Source organism: Triturus cristatus, chromosome 4_2 (assembly GCF_964204655.1).
Source record: "Triturus cristatus chromosome 4_2, aTriCri1.1, whole genome shotgun sequence".
NCBI lineage: Eukaryota > Metazoa > Chordata > Amphibia > Caudata > Salamandridae > Triturus > Triturus cristatus.
In genome coordinates this window covers 361,576,582-361,587,493 of record NC_140586.1, presented here as the reverse complement: position 1 = coordinate 361,587,493, position 10,912 = coordinate 361,576,582, and the positions used below count along the sequence as shown (strand labels likewise).

At 48.3% G+C, this 10,912-nt stretch overlaps 1 protein-coding gene across 1 annotated transcript in view; it reads left to right on the top strand.

The window, feature by feature from the left end:
• Positions 1-4,248: 4,248 nt before the first annotated feature.
• The window catches only part of LOC146833887 (protein FAM163A-like), a 241,993-nt gene continuing 235,329 nt past the window's right edge, over positions 4,249-10,912 (top strand). Inside the window, exon 1 of the mRNA XM_085601785.1 lies at positions 4,249-4,601. The gene's annotated coding sequence lies outside the window, so the exon portion shown is untranslated. The remainder of the gene's footprint in view (positions 4,602-10,912) is intronic.

Here is a 10,912-nt window from a genome sequence, read left to right as displayed (position 1 = left end):
TGGATGAGGTCTACGAGGGTCTAAGTAACAGTAAAGGTGGCAAAGCACCTGGCCCGGACGGGGTCCCGTTGGATTTATATAAATCCGAATTACATCTGTGGGCCCCCATTCTGACCAGATTTTTTAATGCAACAGTGGAGGGCCAGATACCGATTTCTTGGGGCCAGTATATAATTATTCCCCTTTTTAAGAAAGGCTCCAAGTCTGAGGCAAGCAACTATCGCCCCATTTCCCTACTGAACTCGTCCATAAAAATCATGAGTAGAATAATTTTAAAAAGACTTGAGACCTGGGCCAAGGACAATTCGATTTTATCAAAGGCACAATATGGATTTAGAAAAGGTCTGGGGACGCTGGAGCAGTGCGTTAATCTTGACCTCCTTATACATAAATATACTGTCGCAAAGGAAGGCAATCTGTTCCTCTGTTTCGCAGACCTGAGTAGTGCCTTTGACCTTGTAGACCACAACATTTTATGGGACATCCTGTTAGAACTTGGTGCCCCAAAAGAGTGCGTATATTTTTTGGCACGGCTCTATTCAGGACTATCATGTAAAGTTCGTTATGGCCCCTTGGGGGAATGCACACCCTTTTTTAAAGTTGCCAGAGGGATTCGTCAGGGTTGCGTCTTGGCGCCGTTTTTATTCTCATTATTTCTTAATCAAATTGATTCGATTTTAAGTAAATTGCCATCAGATGCCCCTATGATTGACGGAAGTGCCACCCCAATTTTATTATACGCAGACGACGCTGTTCTTTTATCACGAACACAGATTGGTTTACAACGCCTTATAGATAGATTTGTGCTATTTATTAAAGACAGGAAACTGGTAGTCAACAAAACCAAGACCTTTGCTATGATTTGTGGAAAGAAGGTGAAATCAAAATCCACCTTCTACATTGATAAAGACAAGATGCAATTGGTCAACAGTTTCTGCTATCTGGGGATATCATTCTCTGGAGACGGGAAATGGACTTATGAGGACGAGAACGTGAGATTGAAGATGAACAGAAATACCAGTAGTATTTTTAGATTTGCAGATAAATTAGGGCAAAAGAGGATAAAAGAAATGCTGGCCATTTATAAAGCCAGGTGCGTTTCATCAGCATTGTACGGGGCAGGTGTATGGGGCCACCATCCTGTTAATCTCTTACAGAATGACGAAAATAAGTTTTTGAAAAAATTGTTATGTGCCCCCCCTTCAGTTCCAAATTTGTTAACTCATATGGAAGTCGGTATCGACTTCATTATGGACCTAGCTGCATTACGCCCATTATTACTCTGGCGCTCCATCTGGTCTAAAACAGAGACAATATTCACACAGTCAATCATTAAAGATTGTTTGAACCTCGATAATTTATCACGTATACCATGGCTGAGCTATATTTACTACTGGTTCAACCTTCTATTTGATTGCAATATCCGTCTGAACCCAGAAGCAGCCGCATTGATACCAAAGAAAGATCTAAAACTAAGGTTTCTAGCATATAAGAATGCGGCTAGAGAGAGTAAGTCCAGTAATCTAATAACCGTAGCTTCTTATATTGGTTTGAACCTAAGGAAAGGTTTTCAGACATATCTTACAACTGTGACTCATAACTCTCACCGATTTGTCCTAACCCGTTTAAGGCTGGGGATCGTTCCCCATTTAGTCTCATTCCCGCACATGAAAATCAAATCTAATATACTGTGTCCTTGTGATAACATTTCAAAACAAAGCTGCTGTCACTTTTTATTGTTCTGCAAATTTTATTGCCATTTTAGGAAGTATTATCTTAAACCTATCTTTTTAAAATATAAGGTTCGGTCCACTAAATCAGCAATGAAGCTTTTAACAACTTTGGAAAGCCCTGATACCTGTTTTTTTGTTGCATTATATGTGTTAAAATGTATAAATATAAGGAAGTCCATAGTTTGCTCTGTTTAGATTTTATCGTCCTGCGTACTTTGCATATTTATGCACTGCTCGTACTCTTTATGTACTCTTAAAGTTTGAGATGTTTCTGGACGCACATTGCACTTTGTTATTACCTCTTCACTTAGCACTTTCTGCATATTTGTAACGCACTAGTCACTTTATGCGGAATTTGCACTCTGTCAAATAATACTGAAGATGTATTGTTAGCAACCTTCAAGTTTTAATTTTGAGCTGTTTATGGAAGCACATTGCACTTTAACAATGACTTTTTGCACACAGTATTTTGTGCATTACTACAATATGCTTGTCATTTTGTGTAGACTTTGTACTTGCCAAAATAACTCTAATGGACTATTAGCTTGATATGGCACTGGCTGAACTGAATACACAATTGTATAGTGCTCAGCGTATAAGATACCCTAGCCTGCTATGTATTCTATGTGTTTTATTTTTTTGTTCTGCTTATATGGTTGTACTTTACATACCGAATAAAGCTTTTGAACTGAACTGACCCTTACTACCCTTTACGTCTACCTCTACCCACCTCTAAATCCTAAATGTATACCTACCTCTGTTTACCTCTCCTCGCCGTTAGACCTTAAATACACCTGTACCTTCCTTCACCTCTAACCTCCCCTGAACCCTAAATTCACCCTTACTCCCTTTACCTCTACCCAGCCCTAAAAGCATTCTTACCTCCCTTTACCTCTCCCCGCGCCTAACCCACGCTTTTAAATAACATTAAAAGTATGTTTTTTTTTTTTTTTAAAACGCCTAGCTGCGTGGTAAAGTACAGCGGGTAAAAGGAACTGCAGGTAAATGTACAAATACACACCGCGTGGCGCTTACTGCGTAGTAAGAGTACAATTCGTGTGTGAACTGACAGTCGTCTATTCACGCACAGTCGGGGCTCTCTCCTTTAAGATGTGTCTTTCTTTGCCTTGATTTGTGTCGTTATATTATATGTACATTGAGAGTGGGTTGTGCGCGCACATGATATTACTCGCATTTTAGGGTCGTGTGCCTGTATCTTTGCCTTTATGTCTGTTGGAGTGTAATGTGTGTACAATGCGGTTGGTGACAGGGACAGGTCATTTCCCGAGTTGTGTGGTTTCCTGTCAGTGCACTGTTTTGTGTAAGAGTGGATGCAGAGTGTAGGGGCTCTCACCGAGTTGGTTGGCTTCCTGCTAGGGCAGAGTATGTGTAGTGTGACGGATGCATGACTCGCGTGCATGCACAGTTCACGGGTAGTTACCCCATTGTGCATGGTTTCCTGTCAGTGCACTGGTATGTGTACAGTGACGGATGCGTTTCGAGTGTAGGGGCTCTCCCCGAGGTGGCTTGGTTTCCTGTCAGTGGCAGTGCACAGTGTGTGTGTAAATTAACGCATTCATGACTGACAGGTGCGTGCACAGTACAGGGGTCGTTTCCCCGGGTTGAGTGGTTTCCGGTCAGGGCACTGTTTTGTGTACAGTGACGGGTGCATGCAGAGTGCAGGGGTATTCCCCGAGGTGGCTTGGTTTCCTGTCAGTGCACAGTGTGTATATGTACATTAACGGATTCATGACGGACAGGTGCATGAACAGTTATGAGGTCGTTTCGCCGGGTTGCGTGGTTTCCGGTCAGGCCACTGTTTTGTGTACGAGTGGATGCAGAGTTGGTTGGCTTCCTGCCATGGCAGAGTATGTGCAGTTTGACGGATGCATGACTGACGTGCATGCACAGTGCAGGGGGTCGTTTCCCCAGTTTGCGTAGTTTCCTGTCAGTGCACTGACTGGTATCTGTACAGTGACGGGTGCGAGTCAAGTGTAGGATGGCATGGTTTCCTGGCAGTGCACAGTGGGCGTGTACATTAACGCATTCATGACTGACAAGTGCATGCACAGTGCAGGGGTCGTTTTCCCCCGTGTTGCGTGGTTTCCTGTCAGTGCACAGTGGGTGTGTACATTAACTCATTCATGACTGACAGGTGCATGCAGAGTGCAGGGGCATTCCCCGAGGTGGCTTGGTTTCCTGTCAGTGCACAGTGCGTGTGTGTACATTAACGGATTCATGACGGACAGGTGCATGCACATTTCAGGGGTCGTTTCCCCAGGTTGCGTGGTTTCCGGTCAGGGCACTGTTTTGTGTACAGTGGCGGGTGCATGCAGAGTGCAGCGGCTTTCCCTGAGGGGGCTTGGTTTCCCGTCAGTGCACAGAGTGTGTACAGTGACGGATGCGTGCACGGCGCGTGGCTCGCTCCCCTGGGTGCTTCCGTCCCTGCTGCTGATGCGAGGCCGCGCGCTGAAGGCTGCTCACGCTGGGGTGATTGGTGGGCTCCCCAGGCTGCAGTCTGCATGCCCAAGTTCTCTTCTGCAGATGCTGAGCATCTCCAGCAGCGGGAGGAGGGGAGGGCGAGGAGGAGGGGACGGCAGCAGCACACGGCTCCTTCGTCCTCCTAGAGAGAGTTCCTGATCCAGGGAGAGCTCCGACCAGCCTCCCCGCCCCGCAGAAGTCCCCTTGGAATTGGAGCTCGACAGTGCCTGGCCCTCCGGCCCAGCTCGGACCTGCATCCGCAGACCACCCAGCCCCATCGGAGATCCATCTTCAGGCTCCTCGGCTGCGCTCGGATTCCAGCCTTGGGGTCTCCGGCCCGCGTCGGACCTCCATCCCCATGCCGGCATCCAAGCCCTAGACTCCCGGGTAAGCGCGCTGCTGGCCCTCGCCGACCATGTCCTGCCAGACTGCGCTATGCCCTTGCGGTGGGAGGGCCATTATTGGAGGGCATGGCGCGCATCCTGCGGACCGGAGAGGCACGGGCTCGGGGAAACGCTCTCATCAAGCCATCGTGTTGTTCCCTTTAAGATCGTGTCCAGGCGTGTAGCTATCAATGGTGCGGCAGGTGCAGTGGCACCGGGGTCCAGAGCCCCGAGGGGCCCCCTGATAGCTGTTATATTTTGTACCCCAACAGCAGTCAAAGTGTTCATCTTCCCTGGTTGTTCTGGGGCCCAGGGCATCCTTGATGAGTTTCTGAGCGTGCTGCTCATTGTCTCCTAACCTCTCTTCATGGACATGTGGATGTTTGCCTGAAGGGTGTCTCGCAGAGTCTCTTAGACAATCTCGTTGGTCCTTTCGGGTCTTGTCTTGGTTGGAAGACGTCTCATGATTTGGACAATCTGTATAAAGCGTTCCCTTATGTCTATTGCTTATGTTTCCCTGGATGAGGTCTCATATATCAGCTAGGCATCTCAAAAGCCTTTTGCCTGTCTCCTGTTGGTGTGTCATCGAAGGGTGTCTCGTAAACTGCCCCAGGGTCTCTGCACCTCTCTTCATGCATATGTCCACGCTTCACTGAAGGGTACCTCACTGTTAAGTACAATATCTCTGAAATTCTCTTCATGGTTTAATTAGGGATGCTGTGCAGGGTGTCTCATGGGTAATCCAGCGTCTGTGAAGCTCTCTTGGGAATCCTGTTGGTGTGTCCTTGTTGCTGAAGCTACTCACTGACTACTGGTGTTTTGTGCCTATGACACACCCGCCTTGATCTTATTGGTAATTTAAGCGTCCTTGGCCATGCTGGCAGGTGTGGTAGGTATTAATGGTGAAGCAGCTGCACCGGGCGCTAAAGCCCGAGGAGCCCATGTACCCCTAATTATTGCTGTATTTTACTTAAACAAACATCAGCCATAGGGCCATTTAATTTCTTTCAGTGGGGCACATGGGCCCTTACTAAGTCACTGCCTGTTGTTGCACTGCATATGAAGTTTCTGCATTGATCTTGTTAATGTTTTGGGTGTATGTTGTAACCTCCCTTGTACTGATGGTGATTTTAGGGTTTCCAAAGTTCCCTCCTTGACCTGTCGGTGTTTGATTGTCTTTGAAGCTCCCTCCTTTCCTGTAATGGTTTCCCTGTTCGAAATCTTATGGTTTACCTTGGGTCTCTGAAGCTCCCTCATTGACCTTGTAGTTGTTTCAATGTTGCTCATGCTCCCTCCATTTCTATTTTAGTGTGTGGTAAGATCTTTGGCTGTGTTTACATGTTAGTGTTTAGGAAGATCCTTCCTTGGCCATTTTCGTGTTTCACCAAAGGGCATCTCACTTTTTTGTTCAGCATCTCTCAAGTTACCTCTTTGGGAATGTTTCTGTTTCATTGACTTTGAGGCTCCCTCCTTGACCCTGTTGTTTCACTGAAGATTATTTTGCACGTGAAGCTCCCTCCGTGGACATTTTGGAGCTTTGGTGTCTTCACCTTTGTCTTTTTCGTTTGTTTTTTTACCCTTTGAGAGTTCCTCCATTGCCCTCTTTGGCTTCTAAGTGTTGCTGTAGCTTCCTCTTTGGCCCTTTTGGTGATTCTAGGGTATTTGAAGTTCCCTGTTGGTGTTTCATTGAACACCTTGATATTGAAGTGCCACTGATGGTCACTATCTGGTTCTTTAGTGTTTTGGGGGTTCTACAAGACTACCCTTGCTCTGTTTGTGATTTAGTTTCTTTACACTTTCATTGTTGTTCCTGTCGGTGCCCACCTTTGTCTAGTTGGTGTTTCAGTGTCTGTGTTGCTCCCTCCTTGGTCCAGTTGGAGTTTTGGCATCTTCAGCACTTCCCCTTGGTCCTGTTGACTTTCATCTTTGAAGGTCCCTCCATTGCCTTCTTGGTCATGTATTGTTTGTGAAGCTCCCTCACTTTGTGTGACTTTCAAGATTCTGATTGTGTTTTAGTGCCTCTGGTGCTCCTTCTTTAAAACACTCCATATTTTAGTGCCTCTGAGGGTCATCCTATGGTTCTATGGTGTTTTGGGGGATCTATGAGACTCTCTCCTCGGCCCTGTTGGTGATGTCAGTGTCTCTACACCTTTCTCCTTATCAATGTTGATGTTGCACTGAAGGCTATCTTGCATTTAACTCAGTGTTTCTGGGTTTCGGTGTCTTCACCTTGGTCATTTTAGGTGTTTTATCTGTATCTCTGAAAGTGATGTTATGTTTATTTGTATAGCACACAATTCACCCAGGAGTGTATTCTGACACTGAAGCAGTAGGTGCAGGGCCAGACTGGGAACCAAAACCGGCCCTGGCAAAGTGCTCAGCCGCCACTCCTCCCCAGGGAGGTTGGGGGTGTCGCCGAGCTCTTTGCCAGGGCCGGTTTTCAGTCGATTTTGTTACAGGGCCGATTTTGCAGCTATGCTGCAAAACCGGCCCTGTCACAAGAACGGCCCCCAGGGGCCCAAAACCGGCCCCCACCTCTGCGGCTGACCGGGGTATCGCCCGGTGCCCGCTACGGCCAGTCCGGCCCTGATTAGGTGTGTGGGTCAAGCCAGGGTCAGGGCTAAGTGACAAGCCAGATATTGTTTCCAGCGGAATTCAAGAACTGAGGAAAAGGCTCTGATGTGCAGGGGCAGATCGTTCCATGCTTTAGGAGCGAGGTAGAAGGCACAACTGCGGGATCTGGTTCTGGATATGTGGGGGGTGAGTGTGGAGTAGGAGTCCGCCTGAGCAGAGGTGTCTGGTAGATTTTTGAAAGTTTGTGCAGTTGATGAGGTATGTGGGGGCTATGTTGTGTCTGGCTTTGGATGGGTGCATGAGGAGTTTGAAGACTGCTCGTATGTGAATTGGAGCCAGTGGAGCTCTTGGAGGTGCAGGTGGTGTCCGTGTGGGGTGGGAGGTTGAGGGTGAGCCTGTATGCAGAGTTTTGATCAGTTGAACATTGATTCCAGCATAGAGTGTGTTGCCGTAGTCCTGCTTGCTGGTGATGAGGGATTGGGTGATGGTTCTGCAAATGTTGGTGGGGAGCCATTCTTGCGCATCGGGAGTGTGTGGAAGCCGGAGACAGAGACTGCATTAACTTGATCTGTCATTGTAATTTAGTTGTGAATTACTATTCTGAGGTACTTTGCATGGGTTGCTGGGAAGCATGTGTGTTCCAAGTTTGGAAGGCTGCCATGTGGAGTTTCAAGGCGAGGTGTCTTTGCAGAAGATTACTTTAAGTGTCTTTTCATGATTACCAGGAGGATGTCTCATGGGGTGGCTTCATGCCTCTTAAGCTCCCTCCTTGGTTCTTTTGGTCTCTCTGTCTCTGAAATGTCCTCTTGTGTTACAGTGCCCTAGAGACTCCTTCTTTGGCCTTGTTTATATTTGAGTGCCTCTGAGGTTTACTCTCTTTTCTAGTGATGTTTATTGGGGTTATGAGACTACTATTTGCCCTGTTTGTGATGTCAGTGTCTATATACTTCCCCCTTGTTCTTGTTGGTATTTTAGTTTGTTAAATGGACCTGCCTTTGTCTTGTTTGTGTTTGTATCACTGCTGGTCCATCTTTGATCTTGTTGGTCCCGTTTAACCCTTCCCCTTTGGTTGTTTTTAGGTATTTTCCTTTCAGAAGGCCCCTTTTTGGTCTTCCCAGTCCTTGGGTTAGGCCCAGGTGAAATTGTTCAATACATCATCGTAATCTCATGTAATTTTTTGAATTCTGCATTATACTTGGTATGATAAATGTCTCAAATTACACCAAGTCGCATAATTAGGTTGCCATTTGGTGAAAAATCCTGATGCTGGAGCTCAAACGCACGAATGCAATTCACCGCAAATTTTTACGCTCAAAATGCAAACTGCTAGGTTGCATTTCATGATAAAATAAAGCAAAACAATCCAGGAGTTTGTCTTTTGTGTAATTTTCATAACATTGTATGTAATTATGCAACAGGAAATTGTGCGAATTTCGATCACCCCTATTTTCAGTGTCTCCGAAGCCACCTCTTTAGCCCTTCTGGTGTCTTTCTGAAAGAGGTATCACGGGTTAGTTTGTCTCTCGGAGCCAGTCTCCTTGACCTATTCGGGTTTCAGTGACTTGAAAGCTCGATGTGTGACCTTGTTGGTGTTTTGTGGTCTTCGAAGCTCTCTCCTTGACCCTGTTGATGCCTCCGTGTGAGATATTTGACCGGTGAACTCGCTTCCACCATGTGTCTTCAGCAGACTGCCTCCCCTCCATGCTGTCTCGAGTACCAGCTATCTACCAAGAGCCTTCTGCGTCATGGCCGCTCCCCTCCTGCCATATTTCTCATGTGCTCTCTGCCACGCCCCCTCCTTCTGTCCCACCCTGCCCTTTCATATCATGCTACCTCCCCTTACACGGTCTTTAACACACTCGCCCTACCACTCTTGCCATGCTCCCGCTCTCCACTCCCTACCAGGCTTCTTCCGTGTTATGCTACCTCTTTTCTACCAGGCGACCCCCCACCCCCATTATTAGCCTCTTGCCCCCTCCCTCCATAAAATGTTCATTCTCCTTCACTCCCTTTACCTCGGACCTCCGTGTGTGCTTCACCCCTCTCCAGCTTCCTGCCAAGCCTCGGCTCCATTCCATGTCCTGCCTCGTCGTGTTTCTTCTATACCAAGGACAATGTTCCACCAGCCTTCACGTCCTCCCTGTTCATTCCCCCTCATTCTCCTCTGCCGTGTCTCCGCTCAGTCCTCTCTCTCTGCCATGCTTTCTCCTTCATTCATTTCCTTGCTGTCACCATTTCTCTCCCTATCACCCCATCGCCGCTCTCTGCCCTTCTTCCTCACACGCCCCTCTCGCGCCACTTGGCTGCCAATGCCCGGCACGCTCTCCGTCCCTCACCTCACACCTTGTTCCACCCATCGCTATCTCCCAATTTCCATCCCTTCGCTGTTACTCCCTCACACAAGGAAGGAGTGTGTCCTGCCTTCCCATCACGGTTCTCCGTCACTCGCTACCTGTCACGCTGTCCCATTCCACAAAGTGTCACAGACTTCCATCCCTTCACCTCCCCTGCTCTCTCCCGCCATACTCTCGCGACCACACTCCCGCCCTCCCTCGTGCGCGTCCGTGACCCTTCTCCTATCGCTCTCCCTCGCGCCCTCCTGGCCTGTGTCAATGGTGCACCAGGTGCAGTCGCACCAGGGGCCGCAGTTGTGTGGGCCCTGTGGCCCCACAGCTATGGGTGTGCTTTTTTCACTCTCCGCACGTGAATATGGGACTTGCCTTATGGCCCATGGCACTCTTGGCCACTAGTGGCATAGCCAGCGTGTCATGTGCCATATGGCAAATAAGGGAATGGGCTCCTATGTCCGCTGGTTTAACTGTGGAATACAGCAATTATCCGGAATCTGTAGGACCTTCAGGCCTCTGTATCCCGGTGCCACTGCACCTGCTGCACCAGTGGAACCTGCGGACCTAACAGCCTGCTACGCAACTGGGCAGGGCTCTTTAGAATCTCCCGTCTGGCCCCACCCCTCTCTTGCCTTCGCCCTCTAGCGCCCCCTCGGTTGTTGGGCTGTATGTCGGTGGACGGGGAACGGCGGCTCTGCCTCGGTAATGGAGGGCCTCGTGCTCAGAGGGCTGCTCGAGGCCTTCCGAGCAGAGCCCTTAATTGACATGTCTCCGAGTAATTTATGTCTTGCTTTGGAAAAGGTCACGAGGGTTTTGAGTATAGATGAGAAATCAGGTTCGGTGTGTGCGTATTGCGGGGCGAGGAGGGGGCGGGAGGGGGGATACACGTGAATCATTCACGCATGGATGTCTGAGAGGCTGGCTGACCCTCCTTGGAAGGGCACCGCGCCCCCACCGGCGAGCCCCACTCAGCAGCATCCATTACAGGGCGAGTCGCACCGTAGCACGCTCAGCAAAGTGCGCGCAGTGGAGTACACAATTGTGTAGAGTAGTGTCTGTGCGTCATTGTACTCCATTCTATAGACAATGCGCCCCGTGCTCCTGTGAGCATTTGTGATGTATTTCCTGCTTCCTCTGTGATAGGGTTGCGATATCAGTGTTATCACATAAAGTGCTCTGTCACGTCATTCTTGATAGCGCACGTGGTGTCATCTGGTGGTCATTCACGTGATGGCATTGGGTTGTGACTCTTATCACACACTGTCAGCTGTGAAGTAATTATTCATATGACGCGTTGTATGTAATATCATTTTTTTTTTAATTACGCGGTGCCATTTTTGGCGTAAGACTCATCACAAGCGGTCCTTTGTGAGCTGTGTCTTCGTATCACGTG